Source organism: Nyctibius grandis, chromosome 4 (genome assembly GCF_013368605.1).
Source record: "Nyctibius grandis isolate bNycGra1 chromosome 4, bNycGra1.pri, whole genome shotgun sequence".
NCBI classification, from domain to species: domain Eukaryota; kingdom Metazoa; phylum Chordata; class Aves; order Nyctibiiformes; family Nyctibiidae; genus Nyctibius; species Nyctibius grandis.
This window is the reverse complement of record NC_090661.1, coordinates 89,635,126-89,649,256: the sequence shown is the minus strand read 5'-3', so window position 1 is coordinate 89,649,256 and position 14,131 is coordinate 89,635,126. Positions and strand designations below refer to the sequence as shown.

At 42.7% G+C, this 14,131-nt stretch overlaps 1 protein-coding gene across 5 annotated transcripts in view; it reads right to left on the bottom strand.

The window, feature by feature from the left end:
- Window positions 1-14,131, bottom strand: part of ARMH3 (armadillo like helical domain containing 3) — a 131,435-nt gene that overhangs the window by 75,264 nt on the left and 42,040 nt on the right. The gene's annotated exons all lie outside the window — the stretch shown is intronic.

The following is a 14,131-nucleotide window of genomic DNA, read 5'->3' as shown; positions in this document are numbered from 1 at the left end:
AATGTATCAATTTACATGTGGAGTTTGGGGGTTTTTTTGTGGCTAAAATACTGTGCTGGACAGGTAAGCACCAGCTATTTTACTGTCCCACATTTATTCTCCTTCAGTGACTTCCCAATCAAATCTGCTCAGGCTCAAGGTACGTCTCTCGTTAGCTTAGTCAGTTCACAGGAGATTTTTTTATGTGCCAGATCCTGAAGTGAGCTTTGAGGTTGGAGAATCCAACTGCCTCTTTTCTGCTTCCTACATCACCAACATGATGTATGCATAATCAGCCCCAAACTATCACTCTTGTTGATACATGCAGTTAAAAAAAAAGTAACAAAAAAACACGGCACAGCTTTTCTGTAGCTCTGCGTTAGTGCTGCTGCAATGCTACAAGGAAGGATATAGTGCTTTATTGTGTCAGTTATCCAGGGCTGTGCAGTAAGGACTACAGATCTGGTTCACACTTGTCTTAAAACGACAACAAAAGCTCCTGCTGTAACCACACAAAATTAGTTAGTGATAGGGGGAATTAACAAAAAGGTTGGCTAAAAGAGCTTTAATCAAACAGACTTTACAATAAACAATTGTATTCCATACACTTGAATGAAATGGAAAGTTCTTTATCTTGTTTTTTTTCTAGTTCTTGAAAATTTTAAAAAAGAAAGCTATTTTCTTCTACATTATAGCTGCTCAGGACTGAAAGCTAATGCCTGCCTAGAACAGATTCTTAATGTACTCTCTGCTCTGAAGTAAACAGATTTCAAGACTTAAAACATTTGAATTAGATGGCCTGCAAAGTCAAGCTGGAATGCGATACAGTCTTTTTAAAAAAGGTTCTTAATTACCTACTAATTGGTAAGTGCATCTAACAGAGTAACGCCAGGCATTACTCCCATTTCTTACAGGTACAACTAGAATTTGTTAATCTGTTCTTCCCCCCACCGTTACACAAGTGTTACACACTACCCAGTAACCTGGAAGAAAACCAACTCCAGTTTGGGAGAATCCCACAGCAAATACAGAACAGACCATTCATCTTAGCCAAAAGGTACAGGCTCTTAAACAGGAGGAGAGAAAGCACAGAGAACAGGAATGAGGTAAGGGCAATATTTAGATACCACCCCCCTCCAGGATTACAAACTATTCCCAAAAGATAAAACCAAAAAACCTGCAGTGAAAGAGCGATGTGAAAGAGACTGGTAAGATCTGGAATTAAATAAAATTGTCAGATTCTGAGTACAGTCCTGCAACCACTGCCTTCCAATACTAGAAGTTCACCAGGAGGATCAAAAGTTTATACATGCCCCCCAAAAAGGAAGCTTATGGCCCTAGTGTGAGTATGTACTCATTGCAGAGAGAAGCCACTTCAGTTTAATCTACCAGCTGGCAGCTTTATGCTGAACTGCAAACCAGAATGAACAAAGTTCTCTGCAAACTCCAGACATGCAAGTGATTGATCTTTCAGAGCTATTCCAGGATTTAACAATCTTGCTCCCTTCCACAACAGCAGCCCGCCTCATGAAGTAGATATATTAATACCTTTTCAATCCAGCCACAGAACTCCCCATACCATCATCACTTCATCATCAGACTGGAACTCCTGGGACCAAAAGCAGAGCCTGGATTCCACAGTAATCCAGCTCTGGAAATACTCCTGTCAGGTATTTTTCTGTAAAATAGTCGTTTCAAAACAAAGAAGTAGCAGGTACAGATGGGCTCTCCACCGGAGCAGAAATCCAGCTAAAAACATGTTGCCAAGGTAACTGAGCCTCCACAGCAAAAAAGTAGAGTCTCCCGCAATCAGTGCCTTGGACTGGAGACAGCTGCCCTGTATCTCTGTCACAGCAGCTTATTGGCCATCTCTCTATTTAATAGTTATAACCATGGTTTTACCTCTTTCCTGGCCACACAAGTCCCTGTAGCCACATCTCATGGCCAGGCGCTGCTGTTTGACTACTAGCAGTTGGGGCTTCTGAATGCAGACTAGCAGAGCTCTGGATTTTCTACAACAAAGATGTTACGCCTCTTGTTCATCCCATCGGCTCTCGCTCTCCCACCAGAACCCTGCTGAAAGGCATTTGCCAGCAGGTGATCGCACAGCATGATGAGAAGCCACTGAACATCCAAACACGGTGAATGTGAAAGCTGCCCGTGGTGGGGAAACACTATTTTTAAAAGAAGGAGCGTAACCATCGTTTGTCTAGAGCACAAGCACCCACTGACTGACAGGGACAAGTACCCTACAGCTTCCCACTGCAGTATTTCTCAGATACCACCCATAGCACTTGCACTGCTCTATATCAGTGGCAACACTTGAAGGAGAACTGTTGCTACCCCAACAACAGCTCCTACATTTGTTCCAGCCATTGTGATGAATTTGCTCATGTTTAATTTTCCCGTTCCAGTTAGAAAGAAGACAAGAGATTACCACTGCTTGAAATCAATCTTTATACCTGAATTGCACTGCATCATAGCCCACTCACAGCTGATCTATGCTGTTTCCTCCCTAAGAACTAGGAAGGAGAGGGATGTGATTCACATGAAGAAGAAACTCTGTGCTGGGCTCAGAGCTGGTCAGAAGAGCTAATCCACCAGGTTTACAGTCACTGTGCGCACTGCACAGACAAATTTATCCAACTGTTTGGAAACTACACATTCCTGAAAAGGTGGCAGTGTTCTTAATTAGGGTATACACTACATCGATGCTCAAAGAGCAATCGGTCTTTCTCCACACCAGCACATTCTGCACCAGGCCTCTGCTCAAGTGGCTCTAAGGAACAGGAACACTGTAGAAAACAAGTCCTTAAATCTATGGCCACCTGTGTCTCCATAGTTTGCTTGTAAGGCAGATCCTGCACTGAAAATAAGGACAGCTATGCCCTGGAGTTTTCAGGATTAACAACATTTAGAGATCCAGCTTCAGATACCCAGTGCCCTTCAGTGACAATTACACACATGAAATAAACCCTGAGAACAAAGGTCCAACTGGCTGAATGTCCCCCTGTCCCCGAGCTCCAACAGGGTACTGCTGCTACTATTCCTGAGCAACACGAAGCCAAACCAGATGTGTCACTTTTTCCCCGCTGCAATCAACTGTTCGCCTCCCATACCCCATCTGGAGGGTGCCCTCTCACACTAGCCAGGAAATTATCCATGTTTGTTCCCAACGGAGGAGCAGTTCAATCCCTCAGATGCGCAGGCAGACAGAATTGTGGCCCTTGCTTGGGCTCAGCCACATTATCCCAATTTGTGCTCTAGGATTTAACAGTGGTGGATGGTCTGGGCATGAGATCTATTTCAACATTAACTGGAAAACAGCACCTTTTTTGCAATAGCCTCTAGAGCCTTTTTTCCTGAAGATACCTGTCTTTGGCATCCCTTACCAGGGCACAATACACCCACTACGGTGAGTCTTGAAACATCCGTAATTTCACAATGCAATAGTGTCACTAGAACTTCTTTAGCAACAAAAGCAGGAGGCTGTAACTAAACTAAACTAGTAGCCATCAGTATTTGCATGCAAGCTCCTTATTTTGTGACCTGAGCTGAGCACACTGGCTATGCTTCTTAAATCAACGAGAACAGGGCCTTGAACACCTACATCTACAGCCTCAAAACCAAGGAGAAAAGCATGTTGAGTGGACACTTAAATTGGACACGAAGCCATATGATTGGCTGTACTTGGAAGTGGTGTAAAGCATACAGGTTGTTTTTTAGGCAATTTTCTCTCCCAAGGATTATTACCGCCAAAGGATGAAAAGTGACATTCCTAGCTTTTACAGATACCCTCCCTGCTTTTTAAACTGAAATGACTGCAGTGAAAGAGGCTCTGAGCTCCTCCGCTGCACAGCTGCTTTGGAGGATGGACACTTACCCTTATCAGCTCTTGTGGCCAGTCTGTCTGCTGAGGAGCAACAGTTATTTGCTGCCCTTCTTCAAGCCAATCCTCTGTAAGAAGACTATGGGCAGCCAGCACCTCTTCTTCTACCATGAAGGAGGTAATTCCTGTTCTGGACAGACGCTCTTCACTCCCTCCTTCCCCTGTTCCTCCTCCCATAGCAGACTTACCTTCTCTCCCTGTAAGCCTTGTTTCAAACAGAAGTATATTCAGCCCCAGCACATTTGGGATTCACACAAAGTTTTTGCTCTATTTAGTGTCTCGGTGTTCACTGTTTGGATCATATGTAATTCAACAGGAGCGTGGAGGCAGGCTAAGTAAAGAAAAGGGTGAAAAAAAAGGAGAAGCAGTACCATCCCTTGGGCAAGTCAGAATGTTGCACAGACTCTGCCAAGAGCATCAGAAGGCTCTGATGTGTTATTGCACAACAGAGCAGAAGAGAACAGCCCTGAGACACACAACAATGAGCACTTGGATGGGTTGAGCACAGTATGGAGGCCTCTGTCACTGCATCTGCTGCGCTTACAGGTCAAAAATCTTCTAATGGTGCATATAATGGCCCTCAACAAAGGAGCAAGACAGAAAAAGAGATGTGAGGGCTCCTCAGCTGCAGTGTAACATCAGTTAACAGGATCCTGTACTCTACTAAAATCCTCCAATTTTCTACGCTCCAACTCATGGGGCACACTGGGAAGCACAGTGGTTTTCCCACTCCTTCTGGAAGTTACCATTGTACCAACAGTATATTCAGTGTCCTGCTTTCAGTATTTCAACTCACAACCCCCTTAGGATGATCCCCACCCATGTCACTACAGGGCAGCCGGTAATGACATCTGGGCAATACTTCCTTGCTACAAAGAAATCCTCTGCCTTTGAGTGCTTCAGCAGCACAGTAACCATCCTGGACCTCTTATAGCCAGCCTGTTCACATATACGTACTCTCAAGGCAAGGTCCATACCACTCACAGTAGCACATGCTGAGCCAGATCTGGTAAGGATTACTGCACTAGTCTGGAACTGAGAAGAAACTGGATTCGATTCCTCAGGAAGCAGCACTTTGGTCTTTCTGTGCTTCAGTTCCTTAAACATAAAAGAAAATAGCACCATCCTGTCTGCAACAGCACTGGAAGCATAAATAGATCAATGAGAGCAGCCCTGGCTGTACCCAGCCAGATCAAATGCCCACCTACGCTCAGTTTTCTGTCTCTAACTGGTCAACATCAAACGCTTGTTGAAAAGTAACAGGCCAAACGACACTTTCTCATAACGCTCTTCCCAATTCCAAAAGTCAGCATGATCCCCTTACACAAGGGAAACTACAGCACAGAGTGTAGAAATAATAGACTCTCACAACATGACAATACCATAACGACGGACCAGTCCACTCTCCTATTCCAGACTGGAAGACACAAGGGCTAAGCTAGGATAACCGTATATCCCACTGTGCTGTTATAAGGAGGAGGAGAGACCCTGGAACAGGGTCACCTGTAATAAATGCTATACCTGAAGAGAAATTCAGAAGTAGGGAAGCAAAAGTCTCAAACACGATATACTGAGATGACCTGAGTGTTAAGGAGGTGCAGAGAGATGAGTATCTACAGATAGGGTTTGACAGAAAAGAACCAACAGAGGTAGTTTCCAGATAGAGCAGGAGGAATAGGAAGCATGTCCGAGAAATAGCTACACTGCTATTACAAACTAATGCACCAGAACCCCCTGAGGCACAAACTATCCCAGCATCCTTGGACAAGTAAACCAATTACTCAGGGACAGCATTTGCAGCTTCCTGTCAATCAGCCGAAGCGCTAGAAAACAAGACTGCTGCACCATTGCTGCAACCCCCTCTCAGGGGAGCAGGGGAAGCAATAAAAGCTCTGTCACCATCACTATTCAACAATCTTTAGCTCCTTCCCTGTGCTCTGATAAGGAGGGAGCACCCCGCTCATAGTTTTAACAGTTCACCTGGCTGGAAGGCTCCTCTAACCACTGCCACCTCCCTGCTTGCTGCCACAGGCAGTACCGAATTCCTGCTCCCGGCCACCAAAGCTCAGTGGCAGACAGCAGCTGGCTATTGGCAGGCTCCCGTCACCATCATCTCAGCACTCTACAGCTGTTCCCTCTTCTCCCCAGGACCCTCAGGGTATAAGCATGAAAGCAGCCTGTATTCTTAATGAGAGAAAACAGCTTGCCACAGGGCTGGAGCACATGCTGGCATAACCCATCGCTCCCAGGATCAGTCGAGTAGGCCACTTCACTTCCAATCCTTTACTTTCTTTATATAGTCCTCATCCCTGGTACTCACTGTTCCCATGTAACCACAGCCAATGATGTGAAAATTGCGAGTTTAATGGAAATGCTGATACCAGAGCAATGCTGCTTGATAGCAATCCAGCAAGCAGTAAGAAAGAAACCAATTTTTCCAACTTCAGCTAAAGCTCACATGAACAATATGCTTTTTTCTTAAAAGTAAAAATAAAAAAGCACACACCCACAAGCTTCATTCCTCTTTAGAGGAAAGGGAAGCATTGAGCTCAATTCTATTCTGCCTGACAGCACAGGTTCACACTGTTAATTAAACAGTAGTCTTGGGAGTTAAGGTTGCACATTTTTGCATGGGGTTTTAAAACAGAAAAGGAGGAGCATCTGGAGAAAGAGCAGAAACATTGTGTGAGAACATGGAAAGACAGCAAATAAGGGACCCAGGAGTGATGTTTCTTGAAAATGAAAAGGGGACAGGAATAAATCACTGCATTCTGAATGCTGCAACCCTTCCATGAAGACAAAGAAATGGCTGTGAACAGTTCTGGCTGTAACACTTTGTCATCAATGGGACTGCTTCCCAGGAGAAATTATCACACTGTCTCCATTAGGTCACCATGATCTGCAAACTGTTAGGGATTCACAATCAAATTCTCAGCATTAGCTAGCTTTATTTAAAAAGTAATTTGAAGGAGAGAGCAACATATCCGGATGAGACCTGCCAAGCTGAGGCAGGATGACCAAAACGTTATTAGACTTTGTCCACTTAAATGACTAAAGACACTTTGTGCTCATCTGAGCAAGGATCAATTACAGCCACAAATCTTGTATTACTCTTTTTCTCTCCATCAGCAATCAGCGCCAAACTCCTTATCATCAGTATTAAAATATGTTAAAATAAAGTGAAGGTAACTAGAATTAAGTAATAGAACACTAAGAAGGATTTAAGTAAAAGGAGATGCTTCCTAAAAATGCCACACGCAGGGAATTTTGAATATTCTCTTTTACAAGAAAGCCACTGAATTTTTGCATTTCCTACACTATCTTCTTTAGGAGACTTATACCAGTCCTTTTCACCCAATGGCTGTGTACTCTTACCACAAAAGTGTTTTAGCTTTGGTTGAAGGAGGTAACATGGAAAGGTTAACATGAAATTGGACCACCAGCTGAGAATGGAAGCAGCAGACTACAAGCAGATGTTTGCAGTCTTCCTTCTGAACTTCACATGTCTTCTGCCTATAAGTGAGCTTTATAAGATGGGACTGGGGTTTTCTTTGGGGCCACATGGAGTGCTACCAGAAGCACAAACTAAATAAATCAATGCATATCAGCCCACAACACACATCACAACTACAAACAAAATTTATTTTATAAAACTATCTTCCAATTTCCATCCTTTCCTAAATTCACTGAAATAGCTAACAAGACTAACAGTTGCATTCCTGTAACCAAGATTGTGCCAACACAGTACCACATGCCCAACCAAGGACCAGCATTCCTATGAGTAAAGAAAATAGGCAACTCCAAGGGCTGCCAACACCCCCTACCTATTCCACGGCACATAACAGCCTTTAGTTTATGTGAGAAACTATATTCTTTCCAATAGATTTTCAGAACTATTCCACCTCCTCAGAAACTTTACTAGAGTCAACAAGCACAAGTGCTTGTGAACCTGTTGGGCTTCCTACTAAACAGCTGGCCAATATTATATATTTTCTTTCAATTTCAAAGATAAGGAACAGAGATAAAGCTTGCCAGTCACCTATCTACAAGTATGTGTGAGGCAAGTTGCCATAGACAAGGACATTGCATAAAATGCAAGCTAATCACAATTTTAATAGTGATTTACTGAGTCACATAGAAATCAACACTAATTCCAAGCCTTCAACTTAATGACCCAGTTCTTCAAGAATACTAAAGGACCTTGCCATTTTTTGCAGTCCTAGAGCTAAGCATCTCTCCCCTCAGGATGCTAATACGAGACCTGTGAAGTCCTGTCCATGTCCTTCTTGGCACAGATACAAGTCATAAGCATGGCTGAAATGGTCAAAACATCATTCTGAGATGAAAAAATCATTCAAGCATACAATACATTAAAAAACACTGGAAAAAAAACCCACCCAGGATACACACCTAAGCTAGATGCTAGCTCTCATTCCTCAGTTTCCCACACCAAAGTATGGTCTCAGGAAGGCATTCAAATAAGAAAACAGGAAAAGGATATTTAGTCCCATCCCTGAGAGTTAAAAATGCCGAATAGCTCCCTTTCCAGATCACGCAATGATTTCTAACCCAAAGTTTCTACCCAGTAACACCTCCCAGCCTCTCTAACCCTCTAACCCCAGACCTCATCCTACCTAGTCCCTCCTATACTGAGTGCCTCCTATTCTTCCTAACACACTATCACCTCCAATCTGTCTTAGGCTCTCCATCCTCCCAGGTCGAGATCCCCTCCAGCTCCAAAGACCCATCCCATCAACTCAGAACTCCCATTCCCATTGCAGCTGCTCAGCAGCTCACCTTTAACCAATCAGGACACTGTTCTTGCCTCTTCTTCCCTCAGTTCCTCATGCTCCCACTGAACTACCACTGGGAACTGCAGAGGGAGTCCACCCTTCCCACTTCCAGCCTCACTCCTCAGTGAAGCAGCACTCTCTTTAAAAAGCCAGCACCACCTTGTACTCAAACAACTCATGAGATCCTAAACCTCCAGCATGGCATATGGCACATGGCTGGAAGCTCTCAAGTCACATGGAGATTCTGATGTGCAGCTTTGAAAAGTTGGGCCAGCCTCCTACTATCAAAAGGCATAGAGAAATGAGAGGGTAAGCACCAGGTAAAACCTGCATTAGGCAGAGTATGTTGACCTACAAAGGCATTAAAACTCTAGCGCTTGTTCTATAGTTCTCTTTAGACTTCACAAGCAGCGCAGTGAAGTCAGAAAGCATTTCTGCTGGAAGGTATTTGAAAGGTCAAGTCTCACATAATGACTTCTTTTTCTTTCCAAAACAGTAAGTTCTAGTAGAACCCTTTAACAAACAGACCTTCTTTGTACTCTCCATAGATTTCATTTTATGAAAGCATTTTACGCTTAACACAAAAGCTCCTGTTCTTTCTATCCTGTTCCTACACATGACCCTTATTAGTTACCTTTGAAGATGTTGTGCTGAAGAGACCATTCTCTTATCCTTGCAACATCCTTCACAGCTTAAAGACATTTCTTTCTTTGTTACTATATTATAGAATTCCTCATTGCACAGAAGTTACCACAGCAGCCTTGTCCATACCATCAGCCGCACCATGACTGCTTCCTCTGAACTCTTAAGACTTCAGAAACATGCAGAAGACAGCGCTGTTGGATCTTGAACCTTGGTAGCATTTTTTAAAGCTACGTAAGACACTCTGTGAGTTTGGAAGAAGGTAAATTTTTTGGTCTTTAATTCTTTTCCCTAAAATATTTAAGTCATTTGCTAACTGGCCAAGCAGCTCTGGAGTCTTTCAGACTCTCATGGCACCTAGTGATCAGGCATTTTACCAGTGAACTAGACTGTCTCGTACACCAGTATATGAATCCTGCCTCCACAAGAGCTGCAAGAAGACAAGCTTCCCTTGCCGGGTAGCTGCTGCAGAATGTGACAGTGACAGCAGGATTAGAGATGAAGGGGAGACGCAACATCACCTGATTTCCAATCTGTTCAGCAACACAAATCATAGGGCTGAAGCAGACCTGATCAACAGCTGGAGAACCAGAAATGCCATAGGTAACAAATACTGTCAGTAGTCAACAGAAGCCACAGAAATAACAGAACAAAGTACAAGTGACTAAACAACACCACCTTAAACATGCACTGTATAAGGGTAAGTGTGTTATGCATACTGAAAGTGGGATTTTAACCGAAAAATATTGCTTATTTATTTTAAAATGTTCCACAGAGGAACCTTTCACTTCTCCAGTATTCACCCAAAAAGATTTTGAAAGCAATATTATCCTCATGTTATAAATACAGAAACCAACAAAAAGATCTAGAGTATACAAAAAGGAAAAAAGTACATTTTGTCCAGCAGCACTGCAAAAGTCTGCTTTGATAACCTTACAATAAAAACAGATAAAAATTAACTTCTTGATAGTGCTACACATTTGAGGCACCTTCATTTTAACAGTGCATTCAGCATCTATCAAACTAAGCTACAAGATAAACTCTAGCCCTTATGTTACAATAATTTGGAAACTGATCTTCAACACTTACTAATGGCAAAGCTCATTTTTAATCCTACTTTGCATTCAATTGCCCTAATAAATAGCTATTTCACCATTACACATTATTATATTTAAGATTTTTTTAGGATCTACTCTTGCTATTATAAGTCCATATTAGAATTGCTTTTCTGTTTCTTTAAACATGGCTTTGGCTTAAAGCAAACCATAGCAACTGCAAAGAAGTTACCTGCACCCCATAAGCTCAGAGTGAATTGCTCAAGCATTACTAATTTTAAGGTGGGAGGAGTTGAAAAAATGAGGTCTTTTTATATAAAAAGCTTAAATGACTCATGAAAACTCTTTTGGCATAGCTTATACATGCTTGACAACATATATAGCACCTTCCATCACTCAAGTGCTGTACAAACTAGTTAGAGTTCAACAGTTAAAATCCAAACCCCACCTTTATGACCAGCAAAATCAACTTCATTTTCACATGACAAGGAGCAGAACTTAAGAACAACATTTGGCATAACATGCTATTTCTGAGAGCAGGGTACTGGTTGTTGCCGAGTAAAGCTTCCTTGTCAGCTCTGTAAAGAACCTTACACTTGACATTCAATAAATCAGTGTTTAAAAACTATAAGATACCTGGCATAACAGTCCAGGAGATTTCCAATTGGCCAAAATGTCTGTAAGGGAACAGGTCAACACAGTCATACTGACTTACGGTTTCAGACTTTGGCCAAATGTCCAGGCTAGTCACAAATAACGGTATACCATCACAGAAGAAAAACCTCAAGATTTTCTTCAGCGCTCAAAGGGAAGAGCCACATACTAACCACAGATGATTGAACTGAAGCTAATAATCTGCTGAAAAGGTCTGTTAAAGAGGAACCAAGATCAACAGGCATCTCCAGATCTGAATGTCTGGTCCACCTATCAGTAACTGCGCTTGGTAATCATTTTCATAGGCTAATTACAATTGCTTTTCACTCTCCAGCACTATTTTTAGGACATTCCAGAATCTAGCTCCGCTAGTGATCTGATACTTATTTTCCCACTACTTTTAGCTAGAGCCAGCTTATATAAACTACTTTTGCCACCTACAGATCTTCCTTTCTGTCAGTCCTGCTTCCAGCTCTCAAACTCCTGCATCACCCTCTGTCAGCTAAACACTCTTGGTCATCTGGTCAGCACAGCTGGAGATTTATATTGTATTGAATGTCATGGTCCTGGCCTGCTGACTTAATACAAAATAATTAATCTAATAGGGAAGCTAAGGCTGGATCATTACCAAAGACTAAGTAACAGTATTCCTCTTCTTCAAATTCAGATGCTGAAAAAGGGAGTCCAACAGAAGAAAGATTGTATGTAAGCAATGTGCCACGTAGTGGCGTATCCAAAAACTGTAAAGTATTACAGACTGCACAAACAGCCTGATATGTGTCCTGAGAGATGACAAACACCTGGCTCCACTGCTTTTCTCTGCAATCATTGCAACTTAAAATCAAAAAAGGAAGTGCAGAAACTTTCTCAAAGCGCTGCTGGCCTTCCATACTGAAGACAAAGCACCCACAAAGGAAGAGCATCTATCCATCAGGTGACACACGAGTGGCTCCTTAATTAGCGACTAGCTAACATTAGAATCGGCAAGGGAACAGAAGGCTCCACACATTGCTACCGCTTCCACCTACAATTTTATCTCAGTTCCTCTGCACCCTACACCGACTACCTACCCCACAGTATTCCCTTTGTCTTCTTCTCCCACTCAATTTTTTGCCTGAAACAACTCTCCTCCTTTTACATGCCAGGTAGAATTCTCTCCCTTTCTTTCAACACTTCCTTACATCAAGCTTCTTTGTTCCACTCAAGCTCTGTTGGGGGGCTTCCATTGCTATTACCCATGCTGCACAACAGGGGCATTTCTCCAGTCATCACACACCTTGTCATTCAAGAAGACAAGTGTGGGCTTGAAGACCTTCTATAAAGCATGCCTGATGGGGCAACCTGAGATCTCAGACCTTACAGTGAACAGCTGCTCCCTTTTAGCTGTTCATCCAGCAGTGATAACTAATTGTTCCATCCAAAATAAAAGCCTGAAGGGGAATATGCTCACATAAAGATTAGAAATTAATTCAGACATCCCTGTATGCTGGTTTGGAATTGTCTGTCAGATAGATCAAGACTAGAAAAATAGCCATTACTTCACATCAAAGGCAGGAGCATTCTGGGCAATCAAAGAGCAGCCTTGACAAGGATAACAGATAATTACGAAATATATCTCAAGATAGGGCTGGCAATTAGCATTTAGTCTGCCACATACAGCACTCTAGAAGTACACACCTGGAGCAGCTATGATGTGCCCTTTTCAGGTGCACGTACCATTGAACCCAGGGCCTTCCAGCCCATATGAATCACCTAGCAGCTACTGAGGAAATTTGAAACAATCTTGCTGTAATTTACTCTTGCATGAGGGGATCTCCCTAAACACGCAGAAATCTACAGTAAGCACAAAGCTCTTCAGCTACATCAGATATGCAGACATTCCAGGTCCTTCACAGAAACCTGACCAATCTGAGTGCTTTTTACTTTACTGCTTTGCTTTCGAAGCATGTGCAGTACTTAATACTTCTGAGGCACTTTACGTTTCCAAAGCACTATACAAACACCAGCTAATTAGAGACAGCTAACAAGAACATCCCAAGATACTGAATCCCAGTGTATAGCAAGGATTTTTATTTTTTTCTCCCCTAAAATAGGGAAAGTTAAAGACTGAAAGATGCCTAAGAGTGCGCTCTCTGAACTGTGGAACGGTACCTTCAAGCAAAAGGCATTCTATTTGAGACTTCTATACCACCAGTGTGTAGGAAAGACCCAGATCAGCCTGGCCAAATGGGAATGGATCTGGTTCACTGGTAACTGCTGAGAAGGTATCACACACGCTGTCAGATGCAATTTCTATTCACAATAGACATCCACATTGTACATGCTCTTCTCCTGAACTGGCAGTACACTGCAGCCATGCCTCTAGGGGCTCTGTTCTGAAGAAAACAACTGAAAAGAAATCGCTAATCCCTTAATTAGGGGCACCCACTTCACCTTCTACAGGAATAATTTAGAAAGTCTGAATGGGCCACATGTCACACAAGGCGAAAATTTAATAACTGAAAGTGACTCAGATTGTTGGTTCATTTCTCTGTACCTACACTCAGCTGTGCAAAGCTACTGAAGGGAAGTACTCAGTGTTAATTGAGAACAGCTTCATAAACCACTCATCACCACCTTTTTCAAAAGTCATCCTCTCTCAAATTTCTGATGGGAGTTGCATTATACCAGCCAAGTTACTGATCCTAGGTCTCAAGCACAGCTCCAGGAATACACAATTAGGGCCACGTTCCCTTGAATTTTCATAAACCTCTTGTTTAAGCCACAGCAGCTAGGGGATTAACTGTACTTTCCTAGCTGAGCTACTTCACTGCTTGCAAGATAAGAACAGAAGCATACACCATACCCATGAAAGCAGCCTGTTAAGGTCTTACCATCCATTCTGCTACCTCCTTCCTCAGACCTCCCACACAATGATTGCATCGTAAACCAGTCCTACAAAGCTATGTCCACTAGATTGTAAGTCAAACTCCACAATACGTATCTCAGGATACCAGTGGCGTGAACCAGACCCACCTACCATCAATGCAAAGGTCTGAGTTAAAAGTCTCTCTTCATTCCCACTGACATTTCTAGGTTGCTGGCTCCAGAAGCAGCTGCACACACTATTCTATGCGTAT